Source organism: Macaca thibetana, chromosome 9, assembly GCF_024542745.1.
Source record: "Macaca thibetana thibetana isolate TM-01 chromosome 9, ASM2454274v1, whole genome shotgun sequence".
NCBI classification, from domain to species: domain Eukaryota; kingdom Metazoa; phylum Chordata; class Mammalia; order Primates; family Cercopithecidae; genus Macaca; species Macaca thibetana.
In genome coordinates this window covers 78766645-78785462 of record NC_065586.1, presented here as the reverse complement: position 1 = coordinate 78785462, position 18818 = coordinate 78766645, and the positions used below count along the sequence as shown (strand labels likewise).

Here is an 18818-nt window from a genome sequence, read left to right as displayed (position 1 = left end):
CACAACAACTTTCGCCTCCTGGGTTCAAGCGATTCTCCTGCCTCATCCTCCGGAGTTGCCAGGACTAGAGGCGTGTGTCACCACAGCCAGCTAAGTTTTGTATTTTTAGTAGAGATAAGTGTTCACTATGTTGGGCAGGCTGGTCTCGAACCTCTGACCTTGTGATCCACCCGCTTTTGCCTCCCAATGTGCTGGGATTGCAGGCGTTAGCCACCACGCCCAGGGGTATTTTTAAGGAAACAAAGTAGGTAAACATAAATGCAAATCAGTTATTTTTTATTTAACTTTCAATTTTATTTTACTATATTCAATTAGAAACATGCATTGAAAGTATATTCATAAAGCATTCACATCTAATTTTGCCTCCTTCAAAAACTAGAGGAGAAACAGCTGAGACATACGAGTTTGAAAAGATTCCAAATTCTTCTACCCAGCTGTTGACTTTTCTGAAAGTTCTGGTGAGAATATAAGAATGAAAACATGACTGAAATAATGAACTACAATGCTTCTTTCTTGATTTATTCCCTAGATTAAGGAGCAGCTGAATTTCCCAGCCAAAAAAAGAAAAATAGCTTAGTTCCATGAACTGGATTTTTACTTGTCATATGAATGCCAATTCATGTCAATAAGATGTTTTTTAAAAAATGTTTCTTCTCCTTAAGTTTTCCTAAAAGCCAGGGCCTTGAAGATTGGCATTTACTTTTCAGATTTTAATATTTCTGCACTTTCTTCCTTCCTTTTAGCAAGCACTCAGGCAGATAAACATTGGTTACATGAGTCTCTTCAAAGAGAAAAGAGCCACAAATAAGTGATCTGGCATATCCAAATGCTTTTGTTGTTAAATGCAATATTTTCCCCTTACAATATACAAAGTAAACAAACAACAACAACAAAAAACGGGGTTTCTAATATTAAAATCTCAGGTAATAACTTAATTCAATTTAATATTAGGTGCTTTTATATGACTCCAAAAAGCAATTACATATTGAGAATAAAGAGCCATACACATATATTTTAAAAAGAACTCTTTCAGTGTCTTACTATAACCCAATTCAGATTTTAGATTTTATGTTTTTCCAAATATTGATTGCTTCATACTTTCCCACGATCTTGCTCCTGTGGCTGTTGGATTTGGACAAATGTTTCTACATGAGTTACATTCTGTATATCAATTGCTGCATGACAGTTGCTACATAATATGTTGCCAAGAAAGTCTTTGTTGGAAGGCAAATAAATTAAGCAAAACCAACATTGTTATTCTGCTTCAAACAATTGATCCTGTACTTGAATAAACCAGCAAATAGTGGACATCTCTATACAAGTGGGTTTTCAATAAAAGGAAAGAACAATCACAAAGTAACTGGAACATAAAAAATGATAGTTATAACTTGAATTCAAAAACCAACAATCTACTTATGATTCTCTTTTGAGATACAGTTCTTAGTTTGTAAACTGTTGATATGAAATTTTAAACACATACTTGAATATTAAATAAAACATATCATACCTTATTTGCAGGTCTTTGGAATGGTATTTCAAAACATGACAATGCAAATTCCTGTAAATAAAAAGAACTTATTCAGTCAAAGACATTTTCTAATTTGAATTGAAACAGCAATTATGTAGTTATTTAAAAGAAAACTATTTGTTAACTACTAAATATTTCTTTGTGACTTCTGGTGTTTATATATTTTATAGCTTGTTTTATATGTTCTTACAGCCAGAAACAAATGTTATATATGTATGTACCATTAGAAATGTGTTAATTCTACTTAAATTTTGTATTCACAAAATGTTTTATCTTTAAGTGCTTTTAGATTCAGATATTAGATCATTTTGGAAACCAGTTCTTCAAACTTCACAAGCAGTATGGAAATAATGCATAAGGCATATTGTGTTTAGATTTGATATACTAGTTATTTTACCTAAAACTAAGCAATAAATATAGCTGAATATATTTGATGATTATACCTGGGTAATAAAATAGCTTATGAAAAAATTCTTCTTTCTGTATAATATAGTTTGGATATTCCCTCTAAATCTCATGTTGAGATGTAATCTCCAGTGTTAGAGGTGGGACCTGATGGGAAGTATTTGAGTCATGAGGGCAGATCCCGCATGGCTTGGTGCTGGTGAGAATGAGTTCTCACAATGTCTGGTTGTTTGAAAGTGTGTGACACCACTCACTCCCACTCTTTATTGCTCCCACTTTTGCCATGTGAGATGCCTGCTCCTTCTTCACCTTCTACCCTGATTGGAAGCTTCCTGAGGCCTTCCCAGAAGCAGAAGCTGGCACAATGCTTCCTGTATAGACTGCAGAACCATGAGCCAATTAAACCATCTTTTCTTACAAAGTAGCCAGTCTCAGGTATTTCTTTATAGCAATTCAAGAACAACCTAACACATTTTACATATATTTAATATGCTCATTTATTTAAAAATGGAAGGATGATATATTTCACATTGTAATATTTTGAAGAATATCAAAATAAAGTTTTGGATAAAATAATACAATAATAAATTAGGGTTATTTTCATATCTTGAAAAAACTATAATTTATTTTGTTGGCTTTGAGAGAAGATATCTAAGTTAATTCTTAAGAGAAGATAATTAAGGAGTATTCCAGGATGATAATCATACTATGTTTTATTTATATTTCCCAGATTTTTCAGCAACTCTCACTTCTCTCAATAAATAAGGTAAAGATATAATCCATTGTATCATTTTTCTAGCCAATAAATACCTAGTTAAGTACTTATTGGAATACTGAATTTTCTATCCAATAAATACCTAGTTCAGTATTGTCCTAAGCAGTATTTATTTACTGCCTAGAACAAGGCAGACCCCTATGAAAGCACTTTCCTTTTTAAAATGTAGTCCCAAGGAAAACAGTACAAGAAATATTTTGAATCCTGAATATATTGATAACACATAGCATGAAAAATTGTAGTTCTAACCATAGTTTCAGAATAACATGTCCATTTAAAAAATACAAAACTGGTAAATTAAAAGAGTAGATGTATATTTTTTAATTCTACGTGTTTTACTATAAAAGCGAAATCATATATGGTACAATAAGAGACAAAGGTACAAAATCATAGAAGAGGAAGGAAACTTGGAAAACATGAAGATTGAACTCTACATTTTTCTGCAAGACAGAGTCTTGCATAAGGTCATGCAGCACATTCATAACAAGATTGGAATTAGAAGCTCTCATAAAAGTAACGATTGCCATTTAAAAAAATTATTATTACACCAAAAGAAATTCAGCTGTATGAAGTTCCTGTAAATAATTCACTTGCTGGATTTAGAGTATTTATTTGTGAAAATTAGATGAATATAAAGTGGATCTAAGTTATATCCTAATACATTAAGATGATGCAAATAACTGATGCTGAAATAGTTTATCCTTAAGGTATTTTTTAATTTGTTAATTTTTATCTTAATATTTCAAATATTATTATTTATCACAAGGATATGAAAGTAAATATCTACTTAAATGGTGCTATCTTTCTTTTTCAGCTGTTTCTAAGTGTGAGAAAATAAATTTATAAAGTTTATAAACTATCACAGCAATGGTTTTATTTTTACTTCATGATAGAGATTAAAGGTGATTTCTTTCTTTCTCTCTCCTTCTTTCTCTCTTTCTCTCTTTCTTTCTTCCCTTCTCCCTTTTCCCTTTTTCCTTTTTTTTTCCTTTTTCCTTTCCTTTCCTTTTTTTTCTAGACAGAGTCTCACTCTGTGGCCCAGGCTCAAGTGCAGTGGCACAATCTCGGCTCACTGTAACCTCCGCCTCCCGGGTTCAAGCAATTCTCCTGCCTCAGCCTCCCAAGTAGCTGGGACTACAGGTGCCTGCCACTACGCCCGGCTAATATTTTGTATTTTAAGTAGAGAAGGGGTTTCACTGTATTAGCTATGGTGGTCTCAATCTTCTGACCTTGTGATCTGCCCACCTCGGCCTCCCAAAGTGCTGGGGTTATAAGCATGAGCCACCGCGCCCGGCCAAAGGTGTTCTATTTATATTTGTATTACTCTTACAACTTTCTAACAAAGGAATGACATATTTTTCAAATATGTATTTCAGTAGAAAATAGATAATTTTTAGAGTTGCTTAAAATTTGCTGTGCATTCCCATAATAAAATGATTAAAAACAAAAGACATTTAATCAAAGTCTCCCTAAAATGTTTCTCAATTGCAACAATTAGTATTCTTTATCTGCCTATGCAATTAATTGTAAGAAAAAAATTAAAACATATACACCCACAAAATATTTACTGTGTTATTGTCACTAATTGTTTAAATTTTTTACTTACTATTTAAGGCATGTTCAAACTTATTGATCACTATATACCAGGTGTACCTGGCATCTTTCTAGGCACCTGGAATATACCAGTGAACACATTTTTAAAAGTTTTTTACTTTGGACTTACTTGGCAGCAATACCCAGGAAATAAACAATGTGCAACACAAATAAAACAAGTAACTTATATACAATATTAGAACGTGACAATTTTAAGGGGAAAAAATGTGACTGTAAAAAAGAAGGTTGTGAGTAGGGTGGCTGAAACTTATAATATTTAATAAATAGGGCAGATTGAAAGAGATTTGAGCAAAGTCTTAAATAATCCTTATTGATTTTATCTAAAGTTTAGGATAAGTTTACCAGTATTTAGTTAAGGCGGTAACTAATTAAGTGATAAAAGTTAAACTTGTTTGCATTTCAAAAGGAAAACATTAATTTCACTCCATTACTTTTACAAATAAAAATTGCATTCTACAGATTTCTTCAGGAATGCCTTTGACATTAAAAAGCATTGCTATGATTTGGTTTTTTAACACAAACATCACCAAGATATATTCCAATTTGCTTAAACAAAAAGTGTACATATGACGATGGATAAATGGCAACAATACATTGTTCTAGATATGAATTTCACTACTCAATAGGAGCATAGCGTGGAAATTAACCTTCAGTGACCCAGTTTATATCTCAGTCTCAATGTAGTAAAGTTGTCACGAAATATTTTAGTTTCAGAATAAGCAAGCCAAGCTACCAAAACTCTCTGCCCTTTATCTTGTAATTAGAGTATTATGATAGTATTGGTCACCAGGTAATGTTCAGATTGCTTTAGGAATTAATTATTAAAAGATGCAGCACTAGATTTTCACATTTAGGATATCATTTGTGCTCTAGACCTTGTGATAACAATAACCAAGTGAATATTAAAATAGAACAAAGCAGCCAGGTGTGGTGGCTCGTGCCTGTAATCCCAGCATTTTGGAAGGCCGAGGCAGGTGGATCGCTTGAGCTCAGAAGTTAAAGACCTGCCTGGGCAACACAGTGAGACCACCTATCTCTACAAAAAATTAGCCTGATGTGGTGGCGTCTGTCTGCCAGCTACTCAGGAGCCTGAGGTGGAAGGATCGCTTGAGCCTGGGAAGTGGAAGTTGCAGTGAGCTGAATGACAGAGTGAGACACTATCTCAAAAACAAATAAATGAATAAAATAAAATAGGACAAAGCTAGAGTATTAAGGTTACGGTTTTCTGGAATTGCTTAACTGGTACAATTTTATTGCAGAACTTCATCAACCAGTGTCAAGTCTCTATGAAATATATGTAATATTGCTTTTGAATGTAGATTTTGATGTTTATAAGACACAGAGAATTTTATCATCTGGTGGCAATATACATGCTAATAATGTGATGTATTCATGAATTTGCCTTATATTTTAGCAATTGACATACACACATATATTTATTTCATGACCACATTATTTTAGAGATTTACTCCTACCTTGAATAAATGTCATTTTTTTTTTTTTCTAACATGTAGTCAATGTAATTTATCTGGCACCTACATAGACAGTCTTATGTAGTCCTTATATGACTCATATTATAATCCATTACTTCTATAGAGAAACTTAACTGAAAATGACTTGATAATGCTTGTGAATATATAGTTAAGATGCATATTGCCTCTTCTAATAAATCAATTTGAGCAAATAAAAATGAAATATTTGTAGTCATTTATTTCAAAAGTTCTAGGAATAAATCATATAAAAAATATTTGGAAGATAACCTAATTAATATGAAATGGATTAATTTTTTATCATCAGAAAATCTTAATTTTATAACTGTGCATCTGAAGATCTTCTATATAAATATTTATTAAGAAAATTTACCAAGTATTCGTATTAATAAATTCTAGTTCAAATGATTTTTTTTTTTTTTGCAATATTACAGGACCCATTCTTCCAAAAGCTCATGAAATCACAGCTTCAAATTCACCTGCATTTTAATGTAACTGAAACAAGCAAACAAACAAATGACTGTCTCATTTATATTCAAAGAATGAATTTTATTTTATATCTTGATATTGAGTTGTTGGACTTAATCAATAAGTTCTATACCTACTTTCATATATTATCATGTCAGGTAAAAACAAATGTGGATGCACATGTCATTATCCTATTTGAAAGAGCTGATACACCATTGATATTTTTTGGCCTTCTGTCCACACCCAAATCTCATGATGAATCATAATCCTCAATGTTGGGGAAGGAACCTGGTGGGAGATGATTGGACTATGGGGTCAGATTTCTCCCTTCTTATTCTCATGATTGATAATATTTTTTCAGGAGATCTGGTTGTTGGAAAGTGTGTAGCACTTCCCCCTTTGATCCCTCTCTCTCCTGTAACCATGTTAAGAGATGCTTTCTTCCCCTTGCCCTTCTGTCATGACTGTAAGTTTCCTGAGGCTTTCTCAGCCATGCTTTCTGTACAGCCTGTGGAACTGTGAGTCAATTAAACCTCTTCTCTTTATAAATTGCCTGGTCTCTGGTAGTTCTTTATAGCAGTGTGCAAATGGGCGAATATAACAACAAACCAGGAGATACGTCATTTCCGGGCGAAGTATCAGTGCCCTTACCGAGGATGTGTATGCTCCCCTCCCCCAAATGGCTGTAATCTGCTCTAGATAAATAAATTCATGGAATGTCTGTGCCTTGGCTACATTTTCTCATTAGCTATTTATTTCAATCATCTGAGAGGGAGGGAAAGAGCATGGACTTCAAAGACAGCCATAGATACGCAGTTTTGTGCTGCAATTTAGCAGTCACTGTACTTGGGCAACCTGTAATCTCCTCGAGTTACAGGTTCTTCTTTCCCAATTAGGGGGATTATCATCACTATGTATGTGATATAGAACCTAGCCTCTTTAACAAGTAATGGCTTTTATCCCTGATTTTTCAAATTGGACTTTGTTCTTTAGGTGGCCAAATATATATGATCATTTTCATTGCCCTTCCCTTACTCAAATGCCGAAAACAATGACCTTCATAAAGATGACGGTTGGAGGTATGAATGAGGAAACAGACTAGGTACGAAAGAAAAGAAGGGATACCAAGCCAATACAATGAACACTACAGTGTTCATTTGGATGGGAAGTGGCTACATAACTAAACAATTGAATATATGGCTTTTTTGAAAATACAACTTCAAATTTTATTATATTCAATGTGTTTAAAATAGTCTTAGCAAAGCATTATTCATTACCTTTAAAGTAAGTTGAAGCTATTATTTTGATTCACAGGTTGAGAAAATATATCAAATTCATTCTGAAGACCATTCAGACTTCCAAAATATAATAGCTAAGAATATGATGATCACTTTGTTCCCTATTAGAATGTTTCCCTGTATAGGTCACATATAATATTGTAACTACAGAAAACAAAATGAAATCTGAAAAATAAAAATAGAAACAAGAAACTAAACCTATTTTGTGCCATCATTTTTTTTTTTTTTTGAAAATGTATTTTATGAAGCATTAGGGAGCACTAAGTATAATTAAACTGCATTAATAATTGATTCACAAATAAAAGTTATTGTAGGTATGAGCATGAAATTTCCTGACACCTGATTTAATGCATTGTGCTAATTTTCTAAAACGACTCAGAGGAACCAAGTCATTTTTCCACAAACACACTATTCTGTACGTCTTCATTTTATAGCAGTGTTTCAACAGTTATTTAAATGGTAGAGTTCATTTGTCAAGGGAATATGAAGAGCACAGTTCCCTCCCACAACAATAAAACTACATGCTGCCAAGCCAAGATTTGTAATTGATAATGCTGAACCATTTATCCTCAGTGCACTCTAGACAATGACACATTATTACTATTATGGCACAAATAACTGCCTTTTCGAAGCAAATGTTTTCACTGGCTTTAGTTACTATGTTGCCCTATTCCTTTTAACATGATACTTATGCCCTCAGTTTTATTTTACGTATGTCAATGAAACAATATCATGCTCTGAAATTAAACAAAGATAAAAGGAAAACTAAAAATCATTGGTTGTTTTTTGGTTTCCCCTCTCTCTTCAACTTCACCTTTGTAAAATCACTATATATTCTGCTGTGGAAGTATAATTAATGTCATTTTCTTTTTATTATTATATTATTATTATATTATTATTATTTTATTTTATTTTTTTGAGACCGAGTCTCGCTCTGTCGCCCAGGCCGGAGTGCGGTGGCGCAATCTCGGCTAATTGCAAGCTCCGCCTCCCGGGTTCACGCCATTCTCCCGCCTCAGCCTCCCGAGTAGCTGGGACTACAGGCGCCCGCCACCTCGCTCGGCTAATTTTCTGTATTTTTTTAATAGCCAGGATGGTCTCGATCTCCTGATCTTGTGATCCGCCCGCCTCAGCCTCCCAAAGTGCTGAGATTACAGGCGTGAGCCACCATGCCCGGCCTATTATATTTTAACTTTACATCTTAAGCCTAAATTTTAGCCTATTTATGCAAGGTTGTACATTAAACAATACCTCCAATAGATTTTCATACTCCATCTAACTATACAAAGAGAGGAGACTACCTAATTACAATGTACTTGATTGTGGTAGCTTATATGCCTATCCTAAATATTTTCCCTCCTAGGTCAACCTGGTTTGGGTTCAATTATATGATGATTTAAAAAAGTCTCAGGTTGAAACAAAATCTACATAATAAGATGACAAAATACTTTCATAACTATTTCAGTTATAGCTTCCACTAAGTTGCATTTACAATTATATATTTACATAACAGCATAATGGATAGAAATGTAAAGAGAGAGAGCCTTTGTCTTTCTGTGCCATCAGAGGGAACCATGACATTTAGGTGCCTTAAGGAAAGACTAGAAATAAACTACCAATCAGGCAAATGAACAAACAAAAACAGAATTTTTTTTTTTTTCCTAGCTGCCCCACACTTTATCACATCACTTCAGTATGCTGCACTTCCTTAACTCTAATCAATTTCCATGTGGTATTTGAGGTATCACAGCTCACTCTCAGGAGGGCAAGAGGTAAAGTGTGGAGAAAAGGCGAGAAGTTGGGTATAAAGAAAAAAAGGACAAAGATAAAATACAAGAGAAATAAAAATTATATTTTAAAATTAGCTTTTGTTCCTTGAGCATCTGCTATGTATCAGGCATTTTCTATTACCTATTTTGGCTCTGGCCACACAACTACACTATGAAGCAGAAATGACTATTATACCTCTTTCAAACTCATATAAGAAAACCAGTGTTCAGAGAAGTTGCCTGAGGCCCTACACCTAATAAATAAATGACAGAGCAAGGATTTGGCCTCAAAGCCCAGATTCTTTCCTCAGTTGCACAGTGCCACATTATAAAGATGTTGATACACTGAAATAGAAGGATAATATCGAAAGTGTTTCTTTGTCTTTTCTCTCCAACAGGGATTAAAAATAATAATTATGTCAGAACTTGGACACAGGCTTTAATCCTTTAAATTCATTTAATCATTATTTTATCATCATAAGCACATACAAGCAACATTATGTTTATTTCACTGAAATGTACAAAATCCTGGCATAGCCAATGAATTTACTTGATGAATGATGAGATAGATTCAGCTAATGGAGTTTCCAAGCATGCCGTCAAAGAAATAGAATCATGCATTTATGAATTTTTCCACATTTTTCTTCATTTCTAACGCAACAAGTTAATTATTTGATCTCTTTATCACTTTCAAAGCGTTGTAATAGTTCAGATGATGTGAGACTATTTGCAAACAAGATAAGAAATGCCAGCTCCTAGGACAGTTACAGGAAGCCTGAGAAGGCAAGGCTTTTGAAGGAAACTAGGTCGTGAAAGATAATATTGCTATAATCCTTAGAAAGCTGGAAAGAGGTGTCTTTTCCAATGTTAATATGAGAATCAACAGTTCCCTATGGACAGGAACAGGGGTGGAGATGTCTGAGTCATGAAGAACTCTTCTGTCAAAACAGAACTCTTGCATGCGTGTCATGAATACAAAAATTTCTCCCTCTTAACATTTCCTTTTCAATATGATAAGCCACTTTTAATGCAGCAGATTAACCGATTTACTTTCTAAATATGCTCAGATTTAGTTTCTAAATATACTCAGATTAAGCTAAATTGGTTAATCTCATTTGGCCTCACATCTGGTAACAATGCACAATTCAAAGGTTTACAGAGAGGGAACTCTGTAGTAAAGACAAAGGAGGAAAAGGCAAAAGCTTTCTCTCACCCTAAGGTCAGAGTGAGCTTCCTTCAAGCATTAAACTGCCAAAGAACTGCATCTGATATTCCCTAAGCAATAAGGGAGAGAAATCAAAAGGGGCTGGTTCAGAAATTTCCCAGGTAGAAAAGAATCCAACATCCAATTTGTAAATTAATACTTCCAGAATATTATCCACATCATTGAAAGTCTGCACAAGAATCATCATCAGTGGAGGACCCAGATGACTATTCCCTCTGAATATTCTGTTTCAAATACAATTGTCTTTAAAATACAACTCAGAAATCTATTAGATTTTTTTAAAATTTTCTTTCTACTTTAATTTAAATTGCAACAATTTAAATAAATTTTCAATCCAGGTCTGTCAGTAATTTTACCAAACTCACATTAAAATAAAACATAAATTCCAAAATAATTGCATGCATTTGTACATATAATTTGATGATTTTAAATTTCATTTTGTTTTCTCTATGTTTAGTTTCATAATTTAGACTCCAGGATTTACGTGAGGATTGTGTGAAATAATGTAGGTAGAACAATTAGCTCAATTAGCTCAGTGCTAGGCTCTTAACTAATTTTCAGGGGTAATATACCTCCAACATCTCCGTGTCAGTTTGTTTGAGAAATAACCTGGAGGAGAGAGAGTGCAAAACATTTTACAAATTCAAAAGGTAAAGGATGTTCATTTATAAAGGTACATCCTAGTATATAATGTGAGACAGCAAGTACGTAAGAATCCATGACTGTATGTTGAATATTATGTTATCAGATATGCTAAGAAATGTTTAAAATCCCACCATCAGTCCCTCCCTAGGAATTTCTGTTTTCTCATAAGATTATTAGGTCTTAACATGTAGGCATTATGTTAACATGCAGAGATCATGTTACCCTAATAATTATTGTCTCCTCAGAACCTAGCACATTGTCTGGAAAACAGGAAGTATTCAGTAAAAGTGAGTTTAATTGCAATATATCGGTCACAAACCTAATGGATCCACATTCTCTGCTTTTTGTATGTGCACCATCACTCTACATTTTCTTTTCATGGCAGAAGTCACAGAGAAAGGGAAAGAGATGATTCCTTTCCATGAGTGTATGTTGGTAGGTCATTGATGACTCAGCTATAATCCAAATGTATATTTTTATCTGAGGAAAACAGGTAGTAATTACTAAACAAGAAAGCAAAATTAATGATACTAATAAACATATGACACACTAAATACATTCCAGGTATGCTTCTAACAGACTAACTGAAAAATACCTGATTTTCACTCAGTATAATTATGCATGTATTTCTTCTTTTTTATATTCTCCAAAATGTATTGAGAAGAAACTGAATCAGAAAACAACCCTTCCTCTGGATACACTATAATTCCCCCTCCAAGCACTACAGCATTTTTACCGTTGACAGTTACTGCTTCCACAATGCCGTGTCATGTGATGAAGACGTCACATACTGAGCTTAGTATTTATCCAGTCTTTACCTGTGTTTTCACTGTATGCTCTCTTGGTCTCTGCCCTTTGATTCACACGAACCTTCATTATTGTTATGGTTGTTACTATTATTATTGTAAAGACTCCCTGGGAACACTCATTTCTATAAATACAGTGTTCTCCAAAAATATATGAAATTTATCCTCTTTGCTCCCCCAATTGTCCCTTCAATTAATTCATGTCTGTAAGCACAGTAATAAACCAATGAGGTTTATATGTGATATTGCAATATTATGATCTAGGGATAATCATTTTCTGTACTGCAACTCTTTTAAATTCCTAATGATATGATTGAAAATAATTTTAAGAAGTTTGTATAGATACATCATACCCCATGAAAGCTGAGCTTTCTCAATGAAAGACTTGACAACCCTAAGGTAGGTCTAAGAAGTCAAGAACCCTAGCCCCTCTTTCTGAAGAAGTATGCTGTTACATTGCTGGGATATTCAGACAGAATATTCTGCTGGGAGAAACCCAATCCAGAACTTTTCAGAAACACACAGGCTACAGAGACATTGCTACGGGATCTTCAGGGTGTCAGTTCACCAGCTGGAAACTTCTCTGGCCAGTGGTGCTGTTGCCTGAGTTTTGCTCTGGCTCACTGGGCTGGTGACAACTCAGCCTAGCAGGCTGTGCTCAACTCTGCTACATGCTTGGATCTCATGCCTGCCAAAGGTGAGCTCGACCCAGAGTGGCAAGGGGTGTGTGAGTAGGCATGGAGTTCAGTCACTGTGCATAGCTGGGCACACTGACTGCGGCATGGCAGGCAACTCCAGGCGTTGGCACAGTTACCGGCTCCCTGAGAGACTGTGATTGGAAAAGGCGTACTATAACCAGCTTCTACAGGTGATACTGGGGTTCACAGCATGGTGCCAGAAACTTGGAGATACTAGGAACTGCAGAGCCCTAAATAGGCTGTCACAGCCCTGGCCTGGGGAGCTCATAGGTCTGGGACCCCACAAGTCCACTGCTCTTACCTGCTCTCTTCCCTACTTTTTGTCACCTGCAACATGGCAGGCAACAGGCATGTTTTGCCCATATCGTGTTACAGTTACAGCTCTTTGGGCCCTACCATTTGCCAGGTCTAGAGTTCTAGTCCTGCATCCAGGAAGAAAGAGCTATGCAGACAAGTGGAGCTTTATTGAGCAATAGTACAACCCAGAGGAGACCCGCAGTGAGCAACTCATTTCTGTAGCCAGGGTGTCCTGATGAGTGTTCAGCTCCCAGCAGAGAGGGTAGCTCCTGTCTGTTAGGCAGCTCATCCCAATGAACGCTCAGCCCTCAGCACAGAGGGTAGCTCCTCTCTGTTAAGCAGGTCATCCTGATGAATGCTCAGCCCTCAGCAGAGAGGGTAGCTCCTCATTGCAGCTGGTCATCCTGTCATCTCTTCAGCTCTCAGTAGAAAGGGTAACTCCTCTTTGTTAGGCAGGTCGTCCCGACAAGTGTCCAGCTTTCAGCAGAGAGGGTAGTTTCTCTCTACAGCTGATTGTCCCATCATCTCCTTGAGTCTGGCTGAGCCCAGGGCTTTTATGGACTTCCAAAAGGAGAAAGTGTGTGCTGATTGGTCTATTTGCTGCTATGGGTGGGTCCAGAAAAGGCACCACAAGTTCCCACTCCAGTCTTCGGGACACACAGCCCAGTCCCCAGGCTTCAGACCTTTCCTGGCTTGAAGGTAGGGCTTCACCGAGACCCCCACCTTCCTCTGAGGAGTCTGACAACCTCCTACCTCTGTTCGTGGCACCCAGGTTATTAATGCAAAGGCGGGACAGCAGGCCAGTGCAGAGGTGACCTCAGCCCCTGTCTCAGCCTCCCTCCCATGCTTGTTTTCACCCAAAATCTGGAGGAGGACAAGGCGGCATGGGGCTGGTGTATCAGCACTGCCTCAAGCATGTGCACCCCTGGACAGGTTGTGACAACACCTGGCACTGGCCTCATCTTTGCTCCCTGATTGGACCAGGCCCGACTGTGGGGAGAAGCCAGACAGTGTGAGCAGTCACTTCTGAGCCTGTGGTGACAGGGAGGCCTTCCTGGACCCTGAGCATGCAAAGATTCCCTGGTCCATAACTGCAGCTTGTGCAGCTGCAACTGGGTCTGGGAGGGTGGGTCTCCTGCCTGCTCCCAGCTCCCAGGGCACAGGGGTGTCTGGGTCACAGTAGCAGGTTGGGCAGCTGCAGTTGCTCCTGGGGAGCTATCACTGGCTCTGTGGAGTGCAGCACCACCTCAGACCTGCTCACTTGGGGGCCCTTCTCTGCTCCAGCCTCCACGCTGGAACAAACTGCTCTCCAATGATCATGTGACTCAGTCAGGCCCCTCTCGATGGCTCCCAGGGAGGTTGTCTCCAGGGGATTCTCAGGGGCAGGTTCTGGAGTCTGTCCTCCTCTTCTCCCCATTTTCCTGGTGGTGGCTTCAGCTGGGTGCTTTCAGGCTACCAAAACACAGTGGGGAGCAAGGTTGAGGCCATGGCAAAGGCCCCAGGCCTGGGAGCAGGTCCTGCCTGGCTGTGTGAGGGTGGGGGTGGCACAGTTAGCTGCTTCAGGGATGTGCGACACAGGGGTCCCATTACCACCACTGTTGCTCCCACAGTCGCTCCTGCTGCCACCACTGGCACCTCCCCACTGCAGCTGGCTGGATGGCAGCAGCTGCTCTAGATAACCTGCGGCTGACATCAATACCACCAATACCTTCTTCTGTCATCAAAGTACAATCTCCCCTGCACCAAGTGGGGAGAAGTATATATTCCTGAGGAAAACACTCCATTCACTCTTCATTTACTCAAGTTCTGAAGGTAAAGATAAAATGGAATTACAATTATATGTTTTTCCTTATATTTGAGTGTCTGTTACCTGTTTAATGGACTGCTTTGTTTAAAAAGAGAGATATTTTCTTAGTTTCACCATAGAAAATAACAAATAACATTTTGATTAGAGTTAGATAGATGTCACCATTGAAAATCTAGTCCTAACCCTCAGGATTGAGAATGGTATATGATCCTCTTCCTTTCTGTGCACAATATATTAATCCCCATCAGATCACCTAATTACAATGAAAATTTGCCTGACTATCCCTTCATTTTACCAAAACTATTTTGAGAATACCTACTCCAACATTTTCATCTGTTTTTCATCCTTTGTATGCAGAATAGGGTATGCAAAACAATAGGGTTTTGTCAAAATTTCGTTCAGTAAATCAGTGAACTATTAACTATTTCTTGAATAAATAAACAAATAAACAAGTAAAAACCAGTATCAGCAGAGATAGGATCCAATATTATATCTCAATAAAATGGGACTGCATCATGTGGTCAGGGTTCACCAGACTTCACAGTTCAGAGGCGACTGAGCTGGGACATTGGAAACCATAATTATTACAGGTGTAATAAGAAAAAAGGAAACACAAAGACATGTTGGAGATGAGATTAGTGCTCAGGTATCAGGGAAAGACAGGTTGACAAGAATGGAATGAAAATAGTTCCATAATCTGGAAAGGATGAAGTAAAATGTCCACCCTAGTACCTAATTTTTAAGACTTTGAGTTTCATTCTTAGTTTTTCTGGCAGCCATATTCTGAGGCCTATCATACAGGTCTTCAGGTGCAGTTTCGCTGGTTAAGCTCAGATTTCATAGAACGAGTTCATTTCTTACTGTGATTACTTTGCAGGGGAAGAGACATCTTTGACAAAGCTAAACCTCCATTAGACTTGTATCAATTGGTGAAAATTTTTGTCATAATTTTATAAATCCTAAAATTATATTGACTTAAGGAAACTAATTGGTGGATGTAAATGAAAAGTTTAGACATGCCTGGATATACAGGTTCAAACAATGATAACAGGCATAAGCCAATAAACGGTTTTTAATAGTCGACATGCTATGGGTATAGAAAAGCATAATTCAAATACAATAAACGAATGATAAAAAGAGCACAGTACCTAGAGAAAAACACACTCAAATTTACTCTTTAACTTTTTGCCAAATGTTTTCAGATTTTGTTCTGTTAGGCATTGATATGATTTGGCTTTGTGTCCCTACCCAAATCTCATCTCAAATTGTAATCACCAGGTGTCAAGGGAAGGACCAGGTGGGAACTGACTGGATCTTGGGGTCGGTTTTTTCCATGCTGTTCTCCTGATAGTGAGAGAGCTCTTATGAGAGCTGGTTGGTTGATAAGTGTCTGACAGTTTCCCCTGCACTATCTGTCTCTCTTGCCACCTTGTTACAATGTGCCTTGCTTCCCCTTCACCTTCTGTCATGATTGTAAGTTTCCTGAGGCCTCCCAGCCATGCAGAACTGTGAGTCAATGAAACCTCCTATTTTTATAAATTACCCAGTCTCAAGCAGTATCTTTATAGCAGTGTAAAAACAAACTAACACAAACATTCGGTGGTCTTTAACTGTAACAAACCACATTCATTATTATTATTATTTCCATTGGTGTAGCTATGGAGAAATGACATGGTATATGAATAGTAGGTTTCAATAGCATTAACTTTCTTACATTTTTATTTTAGACTTGTTGATTCTGCTTTGTGTGTCATAATACAGTGAGTACCATTCCATTGTGGGGTGGGGGAAGGGGAGAGGGATAGCATTAGGAGATATACCTAATGTAAATGATGAGTTAATGGGTGCAGCACACCAACATGACACATGTATACATATGTAACAAACCTGCAGGTTCTGCACATATACCCTAGAACTTAAAGTATAATAAAAAAGAAAAAAAAAAGTAAATGTTTGTTCAGAAAAAAAAAAAAAGCAAAGAATGTATATTTTGTTACTTTTGGGAGTGAAGTTCTGTAGATTTCTATCAGATTCATTTGATCTAATGCTGAGTTCATGGTTAGCTGAACCATGAATATCTTTATGAATTTTCTGTCTTGATGATCTGTCTAAAACTGTCAATGAAGTGTTGGAATCTTCTACTATTATTGCGTGGGAGTCTAAGTCTCTTTGAAGGTCTGTAAGTAACGTGCTTTATGAATCTTAGTGTTCCTGTATTGGGTACATACATATTTAGGATAGTTAGGTCTTCTTGCTGAAGTAAAACCTTCACAATTATGTAATGCCCTTTTTTGTCTTATTTGATTTTTGTTGGTTTAAAGCCTCTTTCATCTGAAATTTAGGATTGAAACCTTACCTTTTTTCTGTTTTCCATTTGCTTTGCTTGTTAGATATTTTTTCATCCATTCACTTTGAGCCTATGGGTATCATTGCATGAGAGATGGGTCTCTTGAAGACAGTACACCAATAGGTATTGGTTCTTTATCTAGCTTGCCATTCTGGGCCTTTTAATTGGTGCACTTAGCCCATTTATATTCATGGTTAATATTGTTATGTGTGGATGTGATTCTGTCACCATGATGTTAGCTGGATATTATGTAGACTTGTTTATGTGGTTGCTTTAAAATGTCACCAGTCTGTGTACTTAAGTGTGTTCTTGTACTAGCTTGTATCAGTGTTTTCTTTCCATACACAATGCTTCCTTCAGGAGCTCTTGTAAGGCAGGTCTGGTGGTAACAAAGTCTCTCAGCATTTGCTTGTTCAAAAATATCTTATTTCTCCTTCACTTATGAAGCTTAGTTTGGCTGGATAAAAAATTCTGGAATGAAATCTCTTTTCATTTAGAATGTTGAATATTGGCCCCCAATTTCTTCTGACTTGTAAAGTTTCTGCTGAGAGGTCGCTATTAATTAGTCTGATGAGCTTCCCTTTGTGGTGACCTGACCTTTCTCTCTAGCTGCCATCAAATTTTCTTTCTTTCATTGTGACCTTGGGGAATCTGATCATTACATGCCCTGAAAATGATTTGTGAAGTATTTTACTGGGGTTCTCTGCATTTTCTGAATTTAAATGTTGGCCTTTCTAGCTAGGTTGAAGAGTTTCTCATAGATTATATGGTGTATTATGTTTTCCAAGTTGCTTCCATTTTCCTCATCTCTTTCAGGGACACCAATGAGTCATAGATTTGGTCTCTACATAATTCCATATTTCTTGGCGGTTTTGTTCATTCGTTTTCATTATTTTTTTCTTTATTCTTTTCTAACTAACTTATTTCAGAAAGCTTATCTCTTCAAGTTCTCAGCTTGGTCTATAGTGCTATTATTTTTTATGACTGCATTATCAAATTCTTGTAGTGTGTTTTTCTACTCTATCAGGTTGATTATGTTCCGTTCTAAACTGGCTATTTTGTCTGTCTGTGCCTGTATCATTGTAGTGTGATTCTTAGCTTTATTGGTTTGAGTTTCAACATACTCCTGAACCTCAAAGATCTTTGTTGCTATCCATAATATAAATTGTATTTCTGTAATTTCAGCAACCTCAGCTCACTTCAGAATCCTTAATGGGGAGGTGATGTGGTTGTTTGGAGGAAAAAAAATGTACTCTGGCTTTTAGAGTTGTTAGAGTTCTTGCATTGGTTCTTTCTCATCTTTGTTGGCTGATGTTAATTCAATCTTTGATGTTGCTCACCACCGAATGTTTTATTTTTCCTTTTATCCTATTTGATGACCTTGAGAGTTTGATTGTGGCATAAGCCAGCTTACTGGCTTTCTTTCTGGATGATTTTATGGGGCCAATGTTCAGCTCCCAACTCCTGGACTGTGTGCTTTAACTCTGGGGGACTTGTATTGTGCCCCAATTTTATTATCTGCCTGCTCGATTTAGGGAATCCACTGTGCTAGGGTATCTGAGATGCTCCTGGATTTCTGGTCACTACACTTCAATGGGTGGTATCAGACAAATCTTTCTGTAGTGAAATGACATTGGGATCTATAT

The 18818-nt window shown here is 36.8% G+C and overlaps 1 protein-coding gene across 1 annotated transcript in view; it reads right to left on the bottom strand.

The window, feature by feature from the left end:
• The window catches only part of PCDH15 (protocadherin related 15), a 1784920-nt gene that overhangs the window by 1083636 nt on the left and 682466 nt on the right, over positions 1–18818 (bottom strand). Inside the window, exon 4 of the mRNA XM_050805159.1 lies at positions 1508–1558. The gene's annotated coding sequence lies outside the window, so the exon portion shown is untranslated. The remainder of the gene's footprint in view (positions 1–1507; positions 1559–18818) is intronic.